The sequence below is a fragment of the Panthera onca genome, chromosome B2, assembly GCF_046562875.1.
Source record: "Panthera onca isolate mPanOnc1 chromosome B2, mPanOnc1 haplotype 2, whole genome shotgun sequence".
NCBI lineage: Eukaryota > Metazoa > Chordata > Mammalia > Carnivora > Felidae > Panthera > Panthera onca.
In genome coordinates, this window is record NC_138343.1 from 66,659,467 (window position 1) to 66,685,767 (window position 26,301).

A 26,301-nucleotide genomic window follows, 5' to 3' on the forward strand; every position below is an offset into this window, starting at 1 on the left:
ACATTTTAATCAGTAGATTAGTAAGGAAGATTGCTCTTTCCAATGTGGGTGAGCCTCATTCAGTCCACTGAAGGCCTGAAAATAATAAAAGGCTGAGTAAGAAAGAGTTCTCCCTCTCTGCCTGTCTTCAAGCTGAGACTTCAGTTTTCCCTTGCCTTTGGGCCCAGACTGGAACTTACACATTAGCTCCCCTGGATCTCCAGCTTGCCAACTGCAGATCTTGGACTTCTCAGTTGCCACAGTTTCATGAGTCTAATCCAGACTAATACAGATTTTGGTACTGAGAAGTGGGGTGCTGCTGTAACAAACACCAAAAAATGTGGAAGCAGCTTTGGAACTGGGTATGGATAGAGACTGGTGGAGTATTGAGATGCATACGAGAAATATGGGCATTAGGGTTCTTCTGACGAGATCTTAGAAAGAAAAGGGAACTGAGGAAAAAGTTTCCATCTTAGAGAGTATATAAATAATCATGAACAGAATGTTGGTAGAATATGGATGTTAAAACCTGTTCTGAAAAACTCTCAGATGGAAATAAGGAACATGTTATTAGAAACCAGAGGAAAGGCAATCCTTGTTACAAGATGGCAAAGAATTTGGCTGAATTCTATTTGTGCCCTAGTGTTTTTTGGAAGACAGAACTTGCAGGCAATAAAATTGGATATTTAGCTGAGGCTACTTCTAAGCATAGTGTGCTTGGTTCCTCCTGACTGCTTATAGTAAAATGTGAGAAGAGAGGAATGAATTGAAGAAGGAAATTTTTAAGTAAAAGGAACGAGAACTTAAAGATTTGGAAAATTCTTAGTCTGTCCATATTGCAGAAAATGAGAAAGTGTGTTTGGAAGAGAATGTGAAGGTGTGCCTGGAGCATCACTTGAAAAAAAGATTATGAGATTATGTGAGCAGAAACACTTTCAGTTTTAACTGAAGGAGGCAGAAATGGGATGAAGTGAAGGAAGGCTGTTGGACTTCTTAGTTCCTATAGGATCAGACCATAGAGTTATTTAGCTGTGAAGATTTGCTGTTCTTCAAGACAAGGAAAGAATGACCCTGAAGGCTGTCTGTCCAGAGCCTTAGGAATAGGGCCCTGCCTGGCAGAGTCTTGGGGACACCCCTCATGTCAGGGCCTCAGTATGTGATCAGCCTTGGGATTGTGACCTTTGCCTGGCAGAGCCATAGAGGTGGATCTGCTGCCCCAGTGGGTCCAGAAGGCAGAACATCAAACCAGAGAGGATTCTTAAGCCTTAACATCTGATGGAATTTGCCTTGCTAGGTTTTAGATTTGCTTGGGACCATCTCCCCTTTCTTTCTTCTGATTTCTCCTTTTTTGGAATGGGAATGTCTGTCCAGTGCCTGTCCCACCATTGTACTTTGGAAGCACATAGCTTATCTGCTTTCACAGGCTCACAGCTGGAAAGAAATATTTCCTCAGGATAAGTCATACTTTGAGTCTCACCTATATCTGATTTAGATGAAATTTCAATGAGATTTTGGACTTTAGATTTTAGAGTTGATGCTGGAATGAGTTAAGACTTCTGGGGAGGTTGGGATTAACTGAATGTAATTTACATGTAAGAAGGACTTGAATTTTGGGGGTGCTAAGGGATGGAGTATTTGCATCCCCCACAATTCATGTTGAAGCCCTAACCCCCCAATGTGATGGTATTTGGAGGTGAGGCCTTTGGGAGGAAATTAGGTTTAGATGAGGTCATGAGGGTTGGTCCCTTTTGATGGGATTTGTGTTAGCTCCCTTGCTGTCTCTGCCATGTGAGGACACAGAAAAAAGGTAGCCATCTGCAAGACAGGAAAACAGCTGTTACCAGGAACCAAATATGCCAGCACTTTGATTTTGGACTTCTTAGCTTCCAGAACTGTAAGAAATAAACGTGTATTGCTTAAGCCACCCAGCCTATGGTAATTTGTTACAGCAGCTCATGCTGACTAAGACAACGGACATGAAGAGAGTTAACTTTTGTTCTCTAATCCACTGAGATTTCAGGGTTGTTGCTTTAGCCTAATCTAGACTGATAAAATAAAATGATTGTAAAACTCGATTTGGCTGTCTTCATTCCCTAGGTCTAACATTCAGTTTCAGAGCAGTTTTTGACTATACTCGGTGTTACCTTGTTACATGGTTAATAGGTTGTATAATATGACTGTTGTCTGTTGGTATATTACAACTCTGAAATATTGACTGCCATGTGGTCATGGCCATCAGTTGTCTCTCATGATGCCAGGCCTGGGAGAGATAGCATCAGTGTCAGCAGTGGCCAGGAACTACCACCAAGAATAACTGTCTTATTTTTTATTTCAAAACAAGGTTGTCATACTTCTTATATGCTCTGATAAGATTAATTTACTAGCTCTGGTACTTCTTAAATAAATCACAGAATTCAAGGATACCAATATTTTAGAGAAAGCCAATTATTATATATTATTTTCTAATACTGTATTACTATTTTCCTCTAAATTGTGTGTTTTTACTTTATGTACTTTTATTTCTTACTGTATAGTCATTTTTCCTCAACAATATAACAAATGGTATCCTAAAAAAAAAAGCAGCCGCATATTGCTAAGTTTTTATCTTAGTGGAAAAAATTAATTTAAGTAGGGACAAGTAGGATCTAATTTGTTGGTTTGCAAATTTAGTGTAAAAATTAGAATTGAGCGTTTTGACTTTTAACCTTATACGTATGCTCTAGATGTAGTCTGTTTGTCTGAAATATTGTTGAAAGTACTTAATTATTTGTAAGAGGTGAGATTTCCACTTTGACTTGACAAAAATTAGGAGAAAAATGTTTTTTACTGAAGGCAAAGATTGTATCATAAAAAAATTCCCCAATAAAAAAATGTTTTTTCACATTTATCATATTAATTAATATGACACAACAAAATTAAGTATAATTTCATTTTCTATCATTTATTTTATCATGTCGAAGTATATCAAAATGATTTCTCTTGGAAGAAAATACAACTTCTGGAGTATTTGTGGTATGAACCAATAAATATGCAGTGATACAGGGCTATTTCTGCTCTAAGACTTTAGAATTTTGAAACACCTTTTCCTGAACTTTAGAGCAGACTAGATAGAATTCTATCACAAAGAAGGCTAGGAAATCCTCGAGGATCAGCCCCACAAGAAGCTGTGATGTGAATAGAAAAGGGATAGTGTAGTTCACTTGAAAGGCAGAACGACTGAGTATACTTTAAGAAAGTTCACATACATCCAAGGCATTCTCATGTAATCTGCCCCAGTTGCTGGCTTCAGCAATATCCTGGGTAAATGATTAAAGATATTTATTTGAACAGAAGCACAATGAGGTTCCTGGTGTATTTCCCTTTTAACACTATCGATATGCTCTTGAAAAATCTGGTATAGCTACTATTTTAAGCCACTGAGGTTTTGAAATTATTTAGAACTTTTGAGAGTGACAGGGGAACACAATAATAATGCCAAATAGCATGAATACACCTGGATTTTAAAAAGGCAAAATGGTATGTATATATGCACTTATTGAGTTTTAAAATAATTGTGTAAAGAAAAATAATTATATATAATACAAGATACAGAAATAATTACGTAAATAAAATAGTTGCACAAGTACTTAAACTTCATTTAACTTTACACTCTGATTTACCTTTTAGCACATACATAGCATTCTCTGAAGGTTGGTTAAATGCTCTGATAAGCTGAAGCCAGAAATAGATTGAAGTCTCCCTGTTGTCTCTTTTGTTGAGCAGTGCCCAAGTGGATCCTGCTCTAAAAAAAATTGTTTAATAATACCATGGAAAAAAACAAGAGGTTAGAGACATGAATACCTAGTGATGGCCTTCATTTCCAAGGATGCTCTACTTTATGAGATGGGCATCAACTCCCAACTCTTTCTGTCACTACACAGATAGTGGGAGAAGCCATGATAGGCACAACAGAAGAAAGAAAAACAAGCCAGCACATTTTCAGAAATGCTTTGTGCACTGATTTAAGAAATCCAGTATGCAATTGTAAAAGCAGAGAATAATTCATTGGAAGTAAATATTTCTTTTAATATAAAGCAAGGTTAATTCTTGATTAGCTAGGATGATGGTGGGGAAGGAAGTTATGAATACCCAAGTCCATGGTTAGAATAAAACTAGTTAAGTCTGCTTATACAATAGAATGATTGTAAATTTATTTGGTTGAAATTACATGTTTGAAAACCTAGTCAATATTCTACAGATATTATCCATATATGAAAAGAATAGACAAATAATAGTTTAGGATTATGAAACACTATATAATTTTTAAATGAAAATGGTCCAAATTCTCCATCTGTTGACATGTCTCTTATTATGTTTTTCCCCCTGCCTGATCTCCTTCTGTCTCTGTCTTTCTGCTTGTGCTTCTTCTCCCTTTCCCATTCTTCCCCTTCCCTTGCTTCTTTCCTTTCCTTCCTACATAACATCTCTCTAACAAACTGAGACCTGAGTTGGGCAGAGTTGCAGAGGTATGTGCATGTTCTCCTCTCCTGTTCAGTCCTCATTTAATGCCTCAGAGGCTCCTGTCTCTGCTGTGTTGCTATGCAGGGGCTCTCTGCTTCCTGGTAGAGGATGACACATGTTTGCATGGCTGTGAATATGAGTTGGTGTCTGTCACTGTGATGTAGGGCCAGATGTTAGAGGTAAGATTTAGGGGTCTCTGTATGGAGGGGACAGATAGGGTAGGGTAGGTGAGGGGAGGCCTTCCTGTGAATGGAGCAGGGCTGAGCCAGGTGTGGTGTGGGGTCTACTTTCTCAGTCCAATACATGTGGTCACACATGCTGTGGAGTCAGGATGAGCCTCTGGTCATTGTCTTTCTTCAGCCATTCATACAGTTTTCAAACCATGACCCCAGGCTTCAGTGACATTTTATGATTTTATTTATTATTTTTTAAAGTTTATTTTATTTATTCTGAGAGAGAGAGAGAGAGAGAGAGAGAGAGAGAGAGAGAGCATTTGTGTGCAAGTAGAGGAGGGGCAGAGAGAGAGGGAGTGGAAGAATCCCAAGCAGGCTCAGTGCTTTCAGTGCAGAGCCCAGTGCAGGGCTTGATCTCAGCAACCATGAGATCATGACCTGAGCCGAAATCAAGAGTTGGACGCTTAACTGACTGAGTCACCCAGGTGCCCCTGTGATGTTCTTTATAATGCCAAAGAATTCCGAGTAGTTGCTAGATATTCTCAGACCTTTATCAGATCCTTGAAGGTTCCTGAGGTGCCATGAAATTGAAATTTTAATATTCTTGATGTTCTTCTTTACCCACATATTTTAATCAGTTTTTGCAGATCAATACAGTTCTCCAGATCACAAAGTAAGTGGCAGAGAGGGCCATGTGAGGTAAACATGGTCCATTCAGACTTGTCTTGGCCAAGGTACAGTGGGAGAGTGCACACTGGTCAATGTGCAGCTCTCATTGGCTGAGGGAGAGAGAGCTCTGAGAGTGTGACCAAAGCAGGCTTTAGGAGTGCACCAGAATGAATATGACCACAGTCACTATTCAGAATAAATGTTTTTGTACGTCTTTTGTTTTGTAAGTGTGCAAACATGTATTGCATGTATTGCATTTCTGTAGTAGAGGCTGTCTAGTGGCCTCTTTCTTATCTCCGCTTCTTCTTCCTGCCCTGCCCATATCAGTACTTGTATTCATATCTATCCTTAGCACATCCCCATCTCAGTAGAAGTAGACTTTCAGATTAAAGCTACTTCCTCACTGAGCCTCTGGGGTAAATCCCTTCCTACACGTCTTCAGGGATCTCACTTGATTATTTATTTTCCAAAAGGTGGGGATTGCTAATATAAGTACACATCTTGGAGGTAGTAGCAAATATTCAGCTGAAACTTGAAGGCAGTTTCTCCATTTTTGTTACTCGATAGTGAGAAGTTCTCTTGCCTTTCTTTCAATTCAAAAACTCACTATAAATGAATTTCTTCCAGAATGCAGATTTTTGGGGGCAGCTGCTAAAGGCAACTCTTGTGATGTGTAGTCACGCTGCTGACAGATTCTCTCTCCTAATTTTTTCCCCAGCAATTCTAAGCTTTAAAAAAATTTTTTTAACGTTTATTCATTTTTGAAACAGAGAGACAGAGCGTGAGTTGGGGAGGGGTAGAGAGAGGGAGACACAGGATCCAAAGCAGGCTTCAGGCTCTGAGCTGTCAGCACAGAGCCCAACTCGGAGCTTGAACTCATGAACCACAAGATCACAACCTGAGCTGAAGTCGGACGCTTAACCTACGGAGCCACTCAGGCCCCCCTCTAAGCTATTTACAGTAGAGAATTGTCTCTAGAGGGAGAACCAAAAGCTTCTTAGCTATTTTCTTATGGTCCCAAACACATTTAAAAAGAAGTGTTCTTTCTCTAAATCTGAATCATATTTTGTTTTGGGTAAAAAGCATAATGTATAGAGAGACATTAAAATAAGCAAACAATTAACACAGAACAACCACAAAGTCACAAATGTTAATCTTACTCCAGTGATTCAGAACACGTTTTTAGTACTGTAAGTAGTAAATGGCTTAAATGGATTTTACTGAAGTTTAAAAATAGGCTGATCCCTAGAAGCTATAATTGAGAAAAGGACTGCAGCTCATGCATTGGCCTTTGTAAGTACACACCCCACACAGGGATATTACTGCCAGCAAGATCATCTTTCCATAAAAAGAAAGAGAATATTTGTATTGTAACTAAATCTAAGAGGGATAATAATCTCAGGAGGGATTTATTGTAGTCTGTCACTTTTAATGATCTTTCCTTTTAAATATCAGCAAAAATAAGGAAACACTTTTTACTAGAATAAGAACAACCTTAAATAAAACCATATAGCATAGCAGGGTGAAGATTGAGAAAGGAAAGGCCAAGCAGGGCATTAGAAATGTTTGGGGAAAGGGTCATGAGAAATTGAAGAGAAAACCATGCAAAGAATTATTTTAATATGAATTAGACTGGAATCAAGATAGTAACAACTGCTCATTGACTACCTGATCTATTGCTCAATTATGAATTTTATATATTGTTTTCTTTAATAGTTACATCAACCCTACAAAGTAGATATTATTCCTCCTGTTTTTATACATGAGGGGCTGAGATGCAGACAGAGCCAATAATCCAAATGACAAGGCTAGTTGGTGGCCGGATCTGACTTCATGGCCCGTGTCCTACTTTCTCAAAAAGGGTAAGACAGAACAAAGAATGAAATACAGTATTGGCTTGCCAGGTTATCTCCACGCTCCTTCCACCTTTGACTTTCTACTTAAAATTTTTATGTACATTTTATTTTATTTTTCTTCAAGATTATTTAATCAACAATTACATGATATAAAGCCGTAAGGGGCAGTTTTATATCCATTAAAAGCATTGAAGCAATGTCCTTCAAATCAACAGCCAATACTATCAGAAAACCTCATTTTAACATAAATTAGTGTCATATTTAACACTGACAAATTGAGAACCTTGACATTTAAAGAACTTATACAGTTTTCTAGTGAGTTAGGGGAGGTGCAGATAGATTTAAGAATTTCCCTTTTATGTTTTTTTTAAAATTTTTTTTAACGTTTATTTATTTTTGAGACAGAGAGAGACAGAGCATGAACGGGGGAGGGTCAGAGAGAGAGGGAGACACAGAATCTGAAACAGGCTCCAGGCTCTGAGCTGTCAGCACAGTGCCCGACGCGGGGCTCGAACTCACGGACCGCGAGATCATGACCCGAGCTGAAGTCGGCCGCTTAACCGACTGAGCCACCCAGGCGCCCCAAGAATTTCCCTTTTAAATAATATCAACCTCATCTTTCAAGCTTTATAATCATGACATACCTTGCTATGTGTTATGGGAACTGATTTATTTTCTTTAAAAGTTTTGAGAGCCTGGAAATAAATTTTTGAATACAAAACACTAAGTCATGTTTTTGCTAAAGAAAGCCTGTGTAAGCACCTGCTATTTCATTGCACCAGCCCTTGTACCAGTGTTATTGGTGAGGATGGATAAGGGAGGCCTATAAGTGTAATATGAATGCTTGTGACCCAGGCAGGGTGCATTGCTAGCATGCTTCTGGGCAGAAAAGGATACTGAACCCATGAGAACTGGTCCAAACTTCCCATTTCTTAAGCAATGTCTGTGATTTCTAAAAAAAAAAAAAAAAAAAACAAACAAAAAAACACCTTGTTTCTGCTTTAATCTAGTATTCCACCAGGAGCATATCATGACATATGTGATTTATCGATCCATTTATTGCTGAGTTTATATATGGTAACTTTTGTCCAAAGTTCTAGACACTGAATAAGTTTCGGAAAGAGGTTGTTCTTAAAACAGCTCTTTGAACAGCAAGCATAATATAAAATGATGTTAAAAAAAACTTCCTGTCATTAGCTTGCCACAGTCATCTAAAGCTCAGTTATGTGGTTCATTTTTGTGGAATTACATATGAGTGTAAATACATTTATTTTAACCTATATTTGTATAATGAAAAATTACTAGTTCGTTGCTGTGGACACTAGAGGTCTGGGGAATTAATCTTTCTACCACAAACTGGGTGTGTGCCCTGGACAATTTAAATGAAAATCTCTAAACTTCAGGTTCCCATTCTGAAAATATATGAGGCTGGGCCCAGATCAATCTCTTGTCCTTCCTTCCTCCTTTACATTTGTCAGATGGTACACACTTTTCCATTTCTCTGTTTTGGATATCATTGATCCCTCTCTCTGGAATGACTTCTCTTGTCAAAACCATACCCATGATTTCTTTTAGAGTATTAGTAAGAAAGGAAATGTTTTAATGAGAAAGTAAAAGTTGTATGTGGATCATTATAAGATGATAATAAGTAAAACAGAAATTAGGCCCTGAAATGGTTTCGTTCAATTATCAAACAATTATTGAACAATTGCCGTTTGCCATACACTGAGCTGAAGATATAACTGGAAAATCAAACACAACTCTAGTCCTCATGTTGCTTATAGGGTAGTGAGGAAGACAGTAAATCAATAGGAAGTTTATGTAGTTTTCTATGTGGAGTCTTAAGGGATGGATAGATAATATTTTTCTAAAGTAGTAGAAGAGGAAGTATCTTCCTGATTGTCAGACACAAATATTCAATGAAGTAAACTATGTGGACAGTAGAAGTTCACAGTAGATACTGTGCCATTGCAGAGATTAAGTGATGAATTAATCTTTTCTCTATATTCTTTATCCTCACCAGCCAGGATGACATTTTACTCTGAAATAAAGTGCATCTTGCTGCATCTAAGCCAGCTAGACCACCTGACCAAATATAGCAACTAAAAATTACTTAAATTATTATCAAAGGGATAAATGCATAGAATTTAAAGGTCAAATGGTACTTGAAGGTTTATAACAAAAACAGCAGCCCCACACCAGAAGCAACCCATCATCTAGCTTCTCTACTAGAGGTGACCACTGGTGAACACTTTCAGCTCTTAAAGCAGTTTATCCTGGTATTTATCTGCATATTTAAAATAATACACTTATATTGTTATTTGTTCATTTATTATTTTTAAGTATTATATGTCAACTATTAATTAAAGTTGGTAAGGGTTAACATTTTTAATAACACCACCTTGTTTCTCCTAAATAGTTGTGTAACAATTATTGATCAAATCAATATTCAGTGTTTACATTCTTTTTATTAAAAATATTTTTTAATGCTTATTTTTGAAAGAGAAAGAGAGAGAGAGAGAGAGAGAGAGAGAGAGAATACAAGCAGGGGAGGGGCAGAGAGAGAGGGAGACACAGACTCTGAAGCAGGCTCCAGGCTCTGAGCTGTCAGCACAGAGCCCAGTATGGGCTTGAGCTCACAAACCGAAAGATCATGACCTGAGCTAAAGTTGGATGCTTAACCGACTGAGCCACACAGGCACCCCTTCAGTGTTTACATTCTTATGATATCATAATGATATATTATTGCTAAGTGATGTATTCTGAAGATATTTGCATTTTTATACAACTTTTGCTTTCCTTGGGGTTAATAATACCTTGTATTCTCCTTTGCTTAGTTTTCTATGTATGTATTTCTTCCTATGATAGTTAGGACCAGATTCAGTTATAATGACAGAAAGCAACAACAATAACAACAAAAAAACAGTGGCTTAAATAAGGTAGAAGTTAATTTTTCCCTTGGAAGAGTCTGTAAGTGAGCAGTTCAGAGCTATTATGGTAGAACCGTGATTATCAGTGTTTAAGGCTTCTTTTTATCACCCTTCTCTTCTGTCTTGCACATATGGTTTCTACCTTATGATTTATGATTTCTTCAAGCTCCATCTGTTTGCATACATTACATTCATAAGCAGGGAGAAAGAAAAAAAATAGGAGCATACTTCCTTTTTTTGAGGATACTTCTTAGGCATTTCAAACATTACTCCCACTTATATTCGTGGACTAGAGCTTAGTCATACAGCTGCCCCTAGCTGCAGGGGAAGCTAAGAAATATTTTCCTTCTTATTTTAAGAAGCCATGAGAGTAAAAATCTGAGAAAGAAAATTGTGGGACACTTAGAAGTTTCTGCCATACTACTCAAATATACCAATAAAATTGTAAAACCTTCTAAAATTATATTTCATAGACTTAACACATTAGATAATCTGTCAGTGTCTTTATCTTTGAAGAATTGCCTCTGGGAGTTTTCAGTCCTCCCGCTACACATTGGTCTAATTACTCTCTAGGCCTGGTAGGATCCTGGTACTTTCCTCCTGAAGTTTCTCTGCTAATAACCTATCTGAGAGTTCTTGCTTCCTAGATTTTGTATGTTCTTCCTTCTGTTTTCTTGTTAATTTTGGTGAAGTCACCCTTTAGTAATTTTCTAAGAAAGGCTACATAAGAGGCACATTTTTTTTTGAGATTTGGATAATGTGAAAATGGCATTATTCTAACCTCAAATGTGATTGATAATTGGATAGTCTTTTAAATTGAAAAGTATTGCTAGTCAAAGTTTTGAAGAATGAGATTTGTTAATGAAATTAAGCTGATGAACTTTTTGAAAATGTAGACAACTGCATATTTTTTAAATTCCACCAAATCTCCCCATACAACAAAGTAGTATTCCAGAAAATACCAAAAAAGAATTAGGAACACACCACTAATAGCTAAAGAACCCATGTAGTATTCAGAAGCAGTTCAAGAGAAAGAAGAATGAAGATAGTAAGAGTTTGATGATCTAGACTGGAGAACACTATTGTCACGATCAGGTACTCACTGGAAAACTTCATGGGCAATTGTGAAGGCAGCAGCTGAAACTGAGAGAGATCTGTCCAATCTTATATTGAGTCTAAGAGGGGTACAGGAAATTTGATGCTGCTGGAGCTTTGGTGGGATAACTTTGTAGAGATGAATTGTTCCAAGTGATTTTATAATACAGTGATTTGACTATACATTCCTAGTTCTGTAAGGACCACAGAACTGCAAAAAAAAAAATCTTATACGGTTATAGTACTAATGAAGTCGATGATAGTATTACTCTTGGATGGTTTCCTTTGCATGTGGGATAAAACAAATAGTAATTATGTCAGTGTCCTTAAGAATAGACTTGTCATTTTTCTTACGAGAGAAGGGAAGATTTGACAGGAATAAGCAAAAACTTTATATTGAATTTTAATTGGAAATATCAATGATGTGCCATTGATATATCATGTTTCAAACATATTACATATCTTCTAACTCTGTCAACTGAAAAAAATCTAGAAACAATGAGCAACCCAATATCAATGTATCCACCTAGCACCCAGATTATGTTCTTTAAATCCTGCCTTCCTCCACTTTTTTTTTTTTTATAGAAACCAAGATTCTTGGCTGATCCTGGGTATGGATCAGGAAATAGAAAAGATAAGCCTGGGATATTTATTATATCAGAAAGAAAGGAGGCTGTCAAAGCTATTGAATCATATCAAAAAGTCTCAGGGGCCAATTTAATTAGGCTTAGGTGGCCAAAGATGGGACAATTTCAGCACCAGTAAGAATAATAACTTCAGTGTATTGAAACATATGAACACATCAAATATACTTAAATTCGTAAATTCATATAAGCCCTCTAATTCATTGGTTACCATTGGAAGATACTAGCAAAGGAAGTCATTATTTTGAAAATTCATAAGTAGAGAAGACTCAGGAATTTATCTGACTTTCCAACAAGAACTATGTCAGATAGGGGTACCTGAGTGTCTCAGTAAGGTAGGCAACAGACTTTGGCTCAGGTCATGATCTCACAGTTCATGGGTTTGAGCCTCACGTTGGGCTCTGTGCTGACAGCTCTGAGCCTGGAGCCTGCTTTGGATTCTGTGTCCCCTCTCTATCTGCCCCTCCTCCACTCATACTCTGTCTCTTAAAATAAATAAACATTAAAAAAAAAGAACTATTACAGGTAACTATACTGTTGACAAGATGACATTTATTTTTCTCTTTATATAAATATTCCACTTAACAGATTAAGAAGGAAAGATAGAATAAGAGTGGTGGAGTTTTGCAATCACCAGTGAATGAATGGATGCAGACAATGAACATCAGTGGCTGCTAACATCATCTTTATGTAGTTCTTGATTGAAATACAGAGCAAAACTTATGACCCTAAATCTATTTTAAACCTCAGGATCTCATGACCAATTTACAGGAATTACAAGGGAGAGAGGAACACATTAACTTACATCATAGAGAGGCAGTCAGTAGAATCCAGGTAGTGGGAAACTTTAAAGAAAAAATGACTCAGTTTTTTCAACAAAAGTTTTGCAAGGAATAGGGGACACCTGAGTGGCTCAGTCAGTTAAGTGACTGATTCTTGATTTCAGCTAAGGACATGATCTTACGGTTTGTACTGACAGTGGAGAGCCTGCTTAAGATTCTCTCTCTCCCCCTCTCTCTGCCCCTCTTCTGCTCATGTTCTCTCTCTCTCTCTCTCTCTCTCTCTCTCTCTCTCTCTCTCTCTCTCAAAATAAATAAATAAACTTAAGAAAGTTTAAAAGGATTGCAAGGATTAAAAGAGAGATAGGGAACCTATTGATTAAAAGAGATTAGAGACATATAAACAATGGCAATTGTATGAATATTTCTTAGATCCAGATTCAAACTGTTAAAAACAAACAAAATAAAAGAACATTTTAGAAGATAATCATGGAAATGTGAACACTGACTTGTTGTTTAGTAAAGAATTTTACATTATTTAGGATAAATAAAACAAAAGGGGTATTGTTTTAGATACGTACTAATGACTTACCAATGGTATATGTTGCCTGGATTTTATTCAAAATACTCAGGGAGTAGAGGGAAATAGGTGTAGGTAAAAGGAATGCGATTGGCTATGAGTAAATAGTTGCTTACTGACCACTTCAATCTAGAAACTCAGGTTTCAGTTCTGAAAAATTCTTCTTTTATTATTTATTTGGTAATTTCTTGCCTTCTGTTTTACCTATTATCTATTTTTGCAACACTTATTAGTCATTTGTCAGATTCTTACTGTGAGCCACTTATATCTATCATTTCCCTCATATTATTATTAACTTCACGTTCTTTAATTCTGCTTTCTAGAACAAGTTTAACTTTGTTTTCCAATCCTTGTTTCCAATCCAATCCATCCTATTGAATGTTTTTATTTCTCCATCATCATTGTAATTTTTAAGAGTTTTTTTCTTGTTCCTTTTTTTATTGTCTTCTGTCCCTCTCCCCCATATATGCAATAATTTCTCATCTTTCAGAAGCTCATTTTGAAGTTTTCTTCTGCTTTGCAGTGTCTATAATATTTAAGTATTTTAGTCTTTCATATTGGAGGCTTCCTCAATTATCTGGCAACTTCCATCCACTCACATTTGAGAGTGAGGAACTAAAATTTATAGGATTCACAGGATCAAGAACATTGCTATTTTAGTGTGGGATCATTAAACGTCAGTCTTTGTAGCATTTTCTCTTGAATCCAGTAATAGTTTCCTGGAGTATAGATTCAGCTTCTGCATTCTAGGAGCCAAAGGGTGGGAGGCATGGGAAGAAACTAGGCAACTCACTGTTCTCCATTTCATTACCCCCCCTGAATTTGGTAGGCATGCTTTCCTTCATTTCTTCCTGCTTTGTCCAACTATATAGTCCTCATTTTACACACTTCCTGGAGAATAATCATCCTGTCTACTGGGCTAGAAGAAATAATGTAGATCTATTGTACCTTTGTGATTTTCAATTAGTTCTGAGATTATTAGCCCCCCTCTTCTGTCTTGCAGTATATCTGAATCCTCCAGTTCCTAAAATGAGCCTTCTAGTCCGGAAAATAATAAATAGGTTTCATGATGTGTGTGCCACATTCAACTGATAATGCTTCTCTCCAAAACTGTGTTGATACAGATTCTTGTTTGGTAAGGTTCACACTGCGATAGTCTAGGACTGATGGGCATGGCAAGGAAAGGTTTTGAAGCAAGGGTTTCAAAGAGGGTCTTGGAGATTAAACAGTGATTTGATAGTATCAATTGAGAAGTTGAATAGTTTGACATTCATTTAAACACGTCAGGAAATTCCTGAAATAAACAATACAGTTATTTGAAACTCCTCCCACCCCACTCCAGGCAAAAGTTTTTTGGAATTTAAAGTCATGTTGATGAAGACATCCCAAGAGTAGTGTCCTATCACTGAGAGTACACTGTCACCTAAGACAGCACACTGAGTGAGAGTAGATGATTTCATTTTCTCACTGATAATAGTAACATGAGAAGGATTTAATAGCCATTCCAGGAATCTGGCAGAAAAATATTGATTATTGCTTATATTGGGCAGGATTGTTTGGGTCATACTACACTAATGATTCTTAAATCTCAGTGGTTTAACATAAGTTAGCGATGCTGCAATCCCATGTAGGGTGGTGGGATGCCCTGCTTTAAACTGACCTGGCTGCTAGATGCTACACTGTCTTTTAGCATTTAAACTCGTGGAGAAGGTAAGAAGGAGAAGGAGAGAGCTTTGCATCTGTAATTAAATGCTTTGGTCAGGGACTGAAGCACACTACTTTTGCTCATACCCTACCAGCCAGAACTAGTTACATGGCCCTTCCTAGTAATTATTAGGGGCTATGAAATGTACTCTTCCATGCACTAAGGGAATGAACAATAGTCAATTTATCACCTTGCTTAAGAAACAGCTGAAGATTAATTATACTAATAGAATAGCATTTTAAATATTTTTTACATTTCTTAAGTACTAGCCTGTTTTTATCAATGTCCAATTCTCATGGATTGCTGTTCTTATTAAAACCCCAGTCTTAGTTTTTACGAGGCAGCATTCTTAAGAACGCTTTACTTTCTTTTCATCTTTCATTGATAAAGACATAAAGATGATAACATAGAGTTGTTACTTATTCATTTTTAGTAACTCTGTCCTTACTAGGCTTAGGAATGAGATATTTTGCAATAACTGGAAAGGTTGCACATGAAAAGAACAGTGAAATTTATATTGCAAAGTATCCATACTTGGTTTAGTCTCAAAGGAATCTCCTATCTCCAGTTCACACTAAATATGTTTTTCTTATGGTATTTCCTCCACTAGACTAGTAAATATTTTTACTTCCATCTGGACTCAATTCTGAGCTATGTCGATGATGACACTGTCCAGACTATAATGCAGATGGGATTAGAGAAAAGGAATGTCTATAATCACACACACAAGTGCTCTTATACTACAGACCTATAATCCAATATAGTCTTATGTAATACACTCCATGTGTGTGAGTGGAGCACAGTGTGATATGGGTATTATTGAAAGTTTACCTACTTGTTTTTAGAAAAGTATAAACTTTGCATGCTGTTGGTTAACAGTGTATATTTTTGGAATGACATTTTATTGGATTTTAGCATCCATTCTCCTGGATAAAAATGCAAAATCATTTCCCTTGTAGAGCAGAGCTAACAGCCAGCACTTTCTGAGCTCTTATTATGTGCCCGAGAGGATACTAAGTGCTTTGTATGCACAACTCATTTAATTCTCAAAACAGCCTGTGATGTTGGTACTATTATTATTTATCCATTTGGAGATGGGGAAATAGACTCAGGGAGGCTGAGTAACCACATAGTTGTCGTGGGGTTCTGACTCTGGCACCTGACTCCAGAATCAGTATACTTAGCCATGGCCATGGGCCCTCCAGACTTAACTTCTTCATACACATCCTCGCAGTGGGGTGTCCTGTTGGAGTTTTATGAAAAGTGGGATTAATATAGACCATGGTATTTAAACATAATTATAGGGAACATTGAATTTTTAATGTTTTCCCAAGTCCTGTAATTCCAAGATCCCACAGGAAGCCTAAAACAAACTTTTTTTTTATACCCAAACTGATTCAAAGAAAAAAAATTTAAAAAGAGGTGTTATTTGTTAGGCTAGAAGCTATTCACTAGTATTGGGGTTTAAAGCCCAAATGCTATTTTTTTAAATGGCATTTGACTAGGCTTCTTAATTGATACCGTCAAATCACTGTTATTCTCTGAGATTCTTTTTGAAACCCTTGCCTCTAAACCTTTCCTTGCCATGCCCATTAGTCCTAGACAATCATATCATGGACCTTACCTAAACAGAATCTATATATCAACATAGTTTTGGAGAGAAATGCTATTTGACTTGCCTGATTTTTATTTTTATTTTATTTTTATTTTTATTTGAGAGAGAGATAATGCGAGTGGGAGAGAGGGGAAGAAGGAGAGAGATGGTATCTTAAACAGGCTCCATGGTCAGTGAAGAAACTGACATGGGGCTGGATCTCCTGACCCTGGGATCATGACCTGAGCCGAACTCAAGAATTGGATGCTCAACCGACTGAGCCATCCAGGAGCCCAAACTTGCCTGGTTTTTAATTGTAACTCTTTTATTTCCTTTCTGTATAGTCTTCAGGGAGTTAAATTTATTCATTAAGTTTCAGTGTCCCTGTCTGAAAAATGAAGTTATCACTACCTTAAAAATCTCACTGAATTGTGGGAATAATCAAATGTTGGTAACATAGGTACTGTGAAAGCACACGTGTAATTATTCTCCTCCTTCTCACCTCATCCTTTCTCCTCATTTTCCTCCTCTTCCTTTTCTTCATCATCGTTCTTACATATTTTCTTTTAGTAATTGTTACCACCAGAACTTAGGAATACTTTTTGACTGAATTAATGTTGTGTTAAAGTGAACATTTGGATGAGATCTAAGGAATTCTTACATTTTATTTAAAAAATTAGCAGTGAATTAATTTCACATATTTCTCAGAATCCAACAGTTGTTTCATTGACATATTTAGGTGTTTAGATTCCATGTAAATAGCCTAAAGCAGCATAGAATTGAGGCAAAATTAAGGTGTTTAGAGATCATAAAATCTCTTTATTATGCACTTAGAGCAGCAGGTACTGTGTCAATAAGCTGAAAATCAATTAGCTTAAAATAAGCTTGAAGAAACTTAATTCACAAAATTTACTAAATCTATTCATTTTAGTAAAAATTTGTTACTTCTAAGCTATTTTTTTAATTTTGCTCTTCTAAACTATTTTAAAAGTTTGTGTAAATTATGGAATGATATTAACACCTTATAATGATTCCTGCAATATTTTATTTGACTGTTTTATGATAGCAGGAGAGAACATTCAATTTACCAGAATCTAAGATTATAGTGTTTTATCTACTATGAATGTATTTAATATTAAAAAATGTATATTTTAAGTCAAAAAACAAATTGTCGGAGCTTAACATGGATTTTTTTCAGTTTATACTGATTTTTTGGAACATATTTTCAATAACTTTTTATTTTGCTAAAATGTTAGCATTTTATAATTTTATCTTCATTTGCCTAAGTACAATATCAATCTTAGTTTATGACCTACAGCAATTAGCAGCTGAAGTTTATTATTAATTTCTATTTTTTTTTTTTTTTTTTTTTTTTTTTTTTAGAGAGAGAGCTTGCACACATGATTGGGGGGAAGGGCAGAGGGAGAGAGAGAATCTTAAGTAGGCTCCACTCCCAGCACAGAGCCTGCTGTGGGGCTCTATTTCACAACTGTGAGATCATGACCTGAACCGAAGTCGAGAGTTGGACACTTAACCTACTAAGCCACCCAGGTCCACCAAGTTTCTTATTAATTTCTAATAAATTAATTTTATCCTTCTATATTTGGGGATTTTCAAACAACCCATTATTTGAAAATGTCTTTATCATTTTATTCATGGTCATCAAATAACAAAATTCCAATCATACGATTAATTCTAATAATCTCTTACTAACTTCTTTTTTGTTAGGTTAAATGTTTTTATGATTTTATTTATATTTTCATGTTTCTTTTTTAAAAAAATTTTTTTGTACCCCCATGTTTAATTTTTATTTTTAGAGGACAGAGCATGAGCAGGGGAGGGGCAGAGAGAGAGGGAGACATAGAATCCAAAGCAGGTTCCAGGTTCCGAGCTGTCAGCACAGAGCCTGACACGGGCCTTGAACTCACAAATCATGACCTGAACTGAAGTCGAATGCTTAACTGACAGAGCTACCACGGCACACCTCATGTTTCTTTTATCGGCAAACTGCTACCAAGCAGATATACTGGAATTTGTCCTTGTAAAGAAAATAAAAGTTGAGTTATTTTTCTATATGGGTATGGTTTTAGTTAATTTGGATGCTTCTGAATGTCATTTCTGTTGTTTCAAACTTTAACCACTTTTTGTTTTCCATCAATTTTTCATATAGCATACATGTCAGTATGTCTGGAGGTAGAGCCTAAGCATCACTGTTTTTAAAAAGTTCTCTAAGTGAGTCTCATTTGCAACCAGGGATGGGGACCACTGCCTGTGATGGTGATTTACATTATACCCGTTTTCAAGGTCCTTTCTCAGTGAAACCTGGTGTGCTCATTCAAGAGGCTCTGTGAACTGGTACACACTTAACAACTTGGTAAGAGGCTGAGAATTCCCATAACAGTGACTGGAGTCAGGTTTCTGTCTACTAGGCCTCAAATTCCCCCTATATAAATTTTTTTAATGTTTATTTATTTTTGAGACAGAGAGAGAGCATGAACGGGGGAGGGTCAGAGAGAGAGGGAGACACAGAATCTGAAGCAGGCTCCAGGCTCTGAGCTGTCAGCACAGAGCCCAACGCGGGGCTCGAACTCAGGGACCGTGAGATCATGACCTGAGCTGAAGTTGGACGCTTAACCGACTGAGCCACCCAGGCGCCCCTCCCCTATATAAATATTAAGCTGAACTTGCAATGATTTTATTCTGAGGTGCCCCCATGATCAATTAGCCATTGCCACAGATTTCTGTGGGTTAAAACAGTGTGATTACTGCTCTGTCCCTGCACCTGATATGGTTCTGGTGGGTAGACCCTCCCACCTGGCTCCTACCATGCCAGGATCCCGTGATTGCCATTAAAATCAGAGACCCTGATTCCTTTGAAGCATCTCTACTCATCATCTATGATCTCCAGGAGACAAACTTCATAGAGCTTTGCAAGAATGTTGTTGCTCCCCTCACCAGTGCATTCCTTAGTGCCCTTGTGAAAGGGCGTTCCCTGAGCCCTCCCAGGGGTTAAGATTAGGGAGTGGCTGAGCAAGTTGTACAGGAATTGATCTAGCCAAACATTCTCATCCTCAAGGAATTTTGGACTCCTTCTTCCACAGAATGTCAGGGTTTAAGTTCTGGCATTTCGGTCTCACTGATTATAAGCCACAGTTGGGTGTAAGCTCAGATGATCAACCTAGCAGAGTATTACTGTTACCCACACACATTAAATCCCAAATCCTTGGTGATTGATTGATTTATTGATTATTTATTTACTTCTTTACTTATTTATGCCATTATAATATAATATTAGGATCCACTCACTTCTATACATATTTCCCAGATTCCTGCTGGTTTATGTTGCCAATATTCTGCAATTTTTTAGGGTATAGAGGCTGTCTCTGCCTGGGCCAGGCCTTATTCTACTATGACTAGGCTACGCTGGGATCCAACTTTCATATGCATCTGGAGACAATGAGGGTTGGTTGGGGATAGGTCCTCAGAGAAATAGGCATTTTCTTGTTAGTACCTGCCCCTGGTGATAGCAGGAGAATGCTGTCTTCCAGGAGGCCCTGACCTGCTTCTGTTGGTAGGAAAAGTCCAGGGAGATTTGGGGACTCAAACTTTTCAGTTATCTTGTCTTCCCAGTGTCTTCATCCCATCTCTCAGAGCTCTGCTCCTTCCCCAACAATTCCCTTGCCTTGGAATAAGAGATATGTCAAGGTTACTCATTTATCTGGTGTTGCAGTTCTTAAACCCTTATACTCAGGCTTTGTGCTTGATCTTTGACCATATCTGCTCTGTGGATTCAGATAAGGGACTCTTTTAAAGCTGCTACAGGGGCTTTCTGATTTTTGATCTATGCCCTGTGTCGTGCACTTTTAACTTTCAATTTGTCTTTTTTTCCTGTGATGTTCTCTAGGATTATCAGAAGAAGGCTTCATACGATACCACTCTTATAATAGCCACTATCATCACAGCAACTAAGTGCTACATTTACTTGATTTCTCAATGCCTTGTTCTCTAATTGCATTCTCTTCCATGCCACCACTGATAATTTGAGTCATCATTAGACTACTTCATTCCACGGATTACTAAGGTCCTATATTCCTCCCTCACCAAGTAGGAAGCTTATCCATATGCCCATTAAACACGTACATAAACTGATCCTACAATCAAATTTTGAGGTTTTGTTTCCTTGGTCCTGCCCTGGTTCCAGTTATTTAAAATTTTAGGATTCTGGAAGAGAATAGGTACTGTATATACAGAGTGATTATGCATATGTGTTCCTGGATTCAGACCTCAACCAGATTTTTTTCTGTAGGCGGCATTATTAGATCAATTGGAAAAATTTGAATAAGATCTATAGGTTAGAAAGTAATTTTGCATTAATGTTAAAGTGTTTCTTATTTTTAAAAAAAATTTTGGGTGGCTCAGTCGGTTAAGCGTCTGACTTTGGCTCAGGTCATGATCTCACGTGATCCAGTTTGTGAATTCGAGCCTTGCACTGGGCTCTGTGCTGACTGCTCAGAGCTTGGAGCCTGCTTCGGATTCTATGTCTCCCTCTCTCTCTCTGCCCCTCCCCTCTCCTCACTTTCTCTCTCTCTCTCAAAAGTAAATAAACATTAAAAATTAAAAAAAAATTAATGTTTATTTTTGAGAGACAGAGAGGGACATGAACGGGGCAGGGAGGAGAGAGAGGGAGACACAGAATCTGAAGCAGGCTCTAGGCTCTGAGCTGTCAGCACAGAGCACAGCACAGGGCTCAAACCCACGAATTGTTCGATCATGACCTGTGCTGAAGTCAGATGCTTAACTGACTGAGCCACCCAGGCACCCCAGAATGTTCCTTATTTTTATAATCATTCTATGGATATGTAAGAGGATGTCCTTGGCCTTTGTTTTTTGGAAATACACACCAAATTGTTATGTACACACATGGACACACACACATCCAGAGAGACAGAGACAGAACACTAATGTATTCAACGTTGGGAAATCTGAGTCGAAGGCATACAGGCCCTTTTTATATTATTTTTGTTACTTTTCTATACGTTTAAAAATATTTTAAAATAAAAAGTTAGAAGAAGATGTATTTAAGATAGTTTAATATCCCAAAAAACAAGAGTTCAAGGCCAGATGGCTTTCAAGGGGAATTCTATCAAACATTTAATTTTTAATTTTTTTTTTTTTTTTCAACGTTTTTTATTTATTTTTGGGACAGAGAGAGACAGAGCATGAACGGGGGAGGGGCAGAGAGAGAGGGAGACACAGAATCGGAAACAGGCTCCAGGCTCCGAGCCATCAGCCCAGAGCCTGACGCGGGGCTCGAACTCACGGACCGCGAGATCGTGACCTGGCTGAAGTCGGACGCTTAACCGACTGCGCCACCCAGGCGCCCCTATCAAACATTTAAAGAAGAGTTAACACCTATTCTCCTGAAGCTGTTTCGAAAAATAGAAATGGAAGGAAAACTTCCAATCTCTTTCTATGAAGTTGGCATTACCTTGATTTCAAAACCAGACAAAGACCCCACTAAAAAGAAGAACTATAGACCAATTTCCCTGATGAACATGGATGCAAAAATCTTTAACAATATATTAGCCAACCAGATCCAAAATACATTAAAAAATTTATTCACACAAGCAAGTGGGATTTATACCTGGGATACAGGGCTGGTTCAAAATCCACAAAACAATCAATGTGATTCATCACATCAATAAAAGAAAGGACAAGAACCACATGATACCCTGTATAGATGCAGAGAGAGCATTTGACAAAATACAGTATCTTTTCTTGATAAAAAACCCCTTAAGAAAGTAGGGATAGAAGGATCATACCTCAAGATCATTAAAGTCATATATGAAAGACCCAACGCTAATATCATCCTCAATGGGGAAAAACTGAGAGCTTTCCCCCTAAGGTCAGGAACAAGACAGGGATGTCCACTCTCACTACTGTTATTCAACATAGTATTGGAAGTCTTACCCTCTGCAATCAGACAACACAAACACAAGGCATCCAAATAAGTCAGGAGGAGGTCAAACTTTCACTCTTTGCAGATGACATGATACTTTACATAGAAAACCCAAAAGACTCCACCAAAAGACTGCTAGAACTGATATGTGAATGCAGCAAAGTTGCAGAGTACAAAATCAATGTACAGAAATCGGTTGCATTTTTATATACCAATAACGAAGCAACAGAAAGAGAAATAAAGAAACTGATCCCATTTACAGTTGCACCAAGAACCATAAAATACCTAGAAATAAACCTAACCTAAGATGTAAAAGATCTGTTGCTGAAAACTATAGAAAGCTTATGAAGGAAATTGAAGAAGATACAAAGAAATGGACAAACATTCCATGCTTCTGGATAGGAAGAAAAAATATTGTTAAAATGTCAATACTACCCATAGCAATATACATATTCAATGCAATCCCTATCAGAATAATACCAGCATTCTTCACAGAGCTAGAACAAACAATGCTAAAATTTGTATGGAACCAGAAGAGACCCCGAACAGCCAAAGCAATCTTGAAAAAGAAAACCAAAGCAGGAGGCATCACAATCCCAGACTTTAAGCTATACTACAAAGCTGTAATCATCAAGACAGTATGGTACTGGCACAAAAACAGACACTCAGATCAATGGAATAGAATAGAGAACCCAGAAATAGACCCACAAACGTATGGCCAACTAATGTTTGACAAAGCAGGAAAGAGTATCAATGGAATATAGACCGTCTCTTCACGTGGTGCTGGGAAAACTGGATAGCAACATGCAGAAAAATGAACCTGGGCCAATTTCTTACACCATACACAAAAATAAACTCAAAATGGATGAAAGACCTAAACATACGACAAGAAGCCATCAAAATCCTTGAGGAGAAAGCAGGCAAAAACCTCTTTGATTTTGTCCGCAGCAATTTTTTTACTGAACATGTCTCCAGAGGCAAGGGAAACAAAAGCAAAAATGAACTACTGGGACCTCATCAAAATAAAAAGCTTTTGACAGCAAAGGAAACAATCAGCAAAACTAAAAGGCAACCAACGGAATGGGAGAAGATGTTTGCAAATGACATATCAGATAAAGATCCAAAATCTATTAAGAACTTATCAAACTCAGCACCCAAAAAACAAATAATCCAGCGAAGAAATGGGCAAAAGACATGAATAGAGACTACTGCAAAAAAGATATCCAGATGGCCAACCAACACATGAAAAAATGCTCAACATGACTCGACATCAGGGAAATACAAATCAAAACCACAATGAGATAGCACCTCATACTTGTCAGAATGGTTAAAATTAACAACTCAGGCAACAACAGATGTTGGTGATGATGTGGAGAAAAAGGATCTCTTTTGCACTGCTGGTGGGAATGCAAACTGGTGCAGCCACTCTGAAAAACAGTATGGAGCTTCCTCAAAAAATTAAAAATAGAACTACCCTACGACCCAGCAATTGCACTACTAGGTATTTATCCAAGGGATATAAGTATGCTGTTTCAAAGGGGCACATGCACCCCAGTGTTTATAGCAGCACTATCAACAATAGCCAAAGTATGAAAAGAGCCCAAATGTCCATCGATGGATGAATGGATAAAAAAGACGTGGTGTGTGTGTGCCGCAATGGAGTATTACTTGGCAATCAAAAAGAATGAAATCTTGCCATTCACAACTATGTGGATGGAACTAGAGGGTATTATGCTAAGTGAAATCAGTCAGAGAAAGACAAATATCATATGACTTCACTCATATGAGGACTTTAAGACACAGAACAGATGAACATAAGGGAAGGGAAGCAAAAATAATATAAAAACAGGGAGGGGGACAAAAACATAAGAGACTCTTAAATATGGAGAACAAACTGAGGGTTGTGGGAGGGGGGATGGGCTAAATGGGTAAGGGGCCTTAAGGAATCTACTCCTGAAATCATTGTTGTACTATATGCTAACTAACTTGGATATAAATTAAAAAGTAAATTAAAAATAAATAAACAAAGAATAAAGAGAGTTTAATAAAGGGACAAAGACATGGGCAAGGTTAAAGGTAACTAACAAGGTTTGGTGAAGCATCCAGAGTTGGCAACTGAGATGGAGCTGCTACCCACCTCACATCCAAAAGAACAAGTTGATTGAGCACTTAATACATCCTAGAAAAACCTGAAGCTGTAAGAAAGCCATCTTAATAGGAGCTTCCAACGTGTGGCTTAACAGCAAAGAACTCAGGGAAATAAATATTCTTATCTTCCTATCTTATCCTCTCTATTAGTTCAAGAAGCAGACACTAAGATGAATGAAATTAGTCATGCAGTAGATTTATTAGGGAGATGCCTGTGAGAGAAAACAGAGAGGGAACAGGAGGAGGCTGTGAGCATTGTCAGACTACCATCCGACATCTGTAGAAAGAGAGGAGGAAGGAATATTTGGTAAGACAAGTCAGACTCTGGTGTAGTTAAAATAAAGTTTTAAAAAGTTATTGGGAAGTCCTCAAGCCAAAGCCATCCACCAGAGAGGTCCTAGATCTTTTAGGAATGGACCTTTTTTAGTTTCTCTGCTGTCCTCAATAACTGCTGGGAAGTGTATCCTTGATATAGATGCAGTGATGGATTTCAGAATGCAGCAACCGGGGCTGTCAGGTAACTGCATGCCCTGCATTTGGAGATCTGAGACATGCATTTATTAAAAAAAAATTTAATGTTTATTTTTGAGAGAGAGAGAGAGAGAGCATGAGCAGGGGAGGGGCAGAGAGAGACACACACACAGAATCTGAAGCAGGCTCCAGCCTCTGAGCTGTCAGCACAGAGCCCGATGCAGGGCTCAAACTCATGAGCTGTGAGATCATGACTTGAGCCGAAGTCAGATGCTTAACCGACTGAGCCACCCAAGTGCCCCTGAGAGGTGCGTTTATATGGCTGTCATACTCTCCATTGCCCAAACAGTTGAGAGTCAGAGGGCAAACAGGTCAGGTTAATATGGTTCATATAGGTCTAATATCCTAAAGAAGGTTGGGGAAAGTTGGAGTAGGATGGAGCTAAGTGTGTTTGAAGTCTAACAGAGCCCATGAGTCAAAAAACATTTTTTTTAGGTAGATGTAGGGCCCCTGAACACAGTCTAGGTAGCTTTCCTCAGAGGTTGAGTATGATGAAGAGGTTATGCAAGGTACAAATAACCTTTGGCAATTGAGATTTGAAGAGGAAAGAAGAGAAAGTGCCCAATTTCTGGTACTGATGAAGTTTACAAAGAAGGAGTAGAGACAAAGATTCCAAGTGTGATATGGCTGGCATTTAGGAAATGGCTACATATGAAAAATTTTTAAATCATGCAAGAGCTAAGATTTGTGATCCTAAGAACCCAAGTGAGGTCAGCTTACTGGATTGAACCAGACTTCAAAGTGATGGGTTGTCGTCCCTCAGAGAACTGTGGAAACTGATGGAAGGTGGGCCAGTGAGCCTTCACACTTGAGTATGTCCTAGACCTATATTAGCATTTATTTTGCTAAAGGGACTAACTAAAACACTGGCATCCTTGAGATAATAAGAAGAAATAGCAGTAGTGAATTGATTATAATCCAAGCTCTCCCTGACTGTGTGGGATCCTGGTTCCTTCACCAACTCTGGAAAGCTTTTCTGACATGGGAACATTTCGAGACCAATCCTGAGCCCTTCAAAATTTCTCTAAAAAATTTCTCTAAAAACTAATTTAGATGCAAAAATGTTTACCTCTTGTATTATGCTCAAATACAAACAACACTCTCAACCCCTAGTGATAGACTGGCAGGGACTCTTTAGGACTTTTTTCATTTTTCATAC